Source organism: Orycteropus afer, unplaced genomic scaffold, assembly GCF_000298275.1.
Source record: "Orycteropus afer afer isolate SDZICR_OR568_19922 unplaced genomic scaffold, OryAfe1.0 scaffold00102, whole genome shotgun sequence".
Classification (NCBI taxonomy): Eukaryota; Metazoa; Chordata; class Mammalia; order Tubulidentata; family Orycteropodidae; genus Orycteropus; species Orycteropus afer.
In genome coordinates, this window is record NW_006921689.1 from 9861665 (window position 1) to 9862394 (window position 730).

The following is a 730-nucleotide window of genomic DNA, read 5'->3' on the forward strand; positions in this document are numbered from 1 at the left end:
GAAGAGCAGGAGAAAGGGGATAAAAGCCTTGAACCCAGACAAAAGAGCAGTCAGCCCGAGGGTTACAGGTGAGGAGTGACAACGCAGGGACGCCAGAGTAGCAGGCCGGAAGAGCAGGGAAGGGGATAAAAAAAGCCTTGAACCCAGACAGAAGAGCAATCAAACGAAGGGATTAGGTGAGGAGGGGAAACTCAGGCCCGCCCAGAGTAGCAGGCCGGAAGAGCAGGGAAGGGGATAAAAGCCTTGAACCCAGACAGAAGAGCAGTCAGCCCCAGGCTTACAGGTGAGGAGAGACAACGCAGGGACGCTAGAGTAGCAGGCCGGAAGAGCAGGGAAGGAGATAAAAGCCTTGAGCCCGGAAAGAAGAGCATTCAACCGAAGGGATTAGGTGAGGAGGGGAAACTCAGGCCCGCCCAGAGTAGCAGGCTGGAAAAGCAGGAAAGGGGGAAAAAGCCTTGAATCCAGACAGAAGAGCAGTCAGCCCGAGGGTTACAGGTGAGGAGAGACAACACAGGGACGCCAGAGTAGCAGGCCGGAAGAGCAGGGAAGGGGATAAAAGCCTTGAACCCTGACAGAAGAGCAATCAGCCGAAAGGATTAGGTGAGGAGGGGAAACTCAGGCCCGCCCAGAGTAGTAGGCCGGAAGAGCAGGAGAAAGGGGATAAAAGCCTTGAACCCAGACAGAAGAGCAGTCAGCCCGAGGGTTACAGGTGAGGAGTGACAATGCAGGG

General features: G+C 55.6%; 1 protein-coding gene across 1 annotated transcript in view; it reads left to right on the forward strand.

Moving 5' to 3' along the window:
* The window catches only part of PTPRD (protein tyrosine phosphatase receptor type D), a 463281-nt gene that overhangs the window by 450316 nt on the left and 12235 nt on the right, over positions 1 to 730 (forward strand). The gene's annotated exons all lie outside the window — the stretch shown is intronic.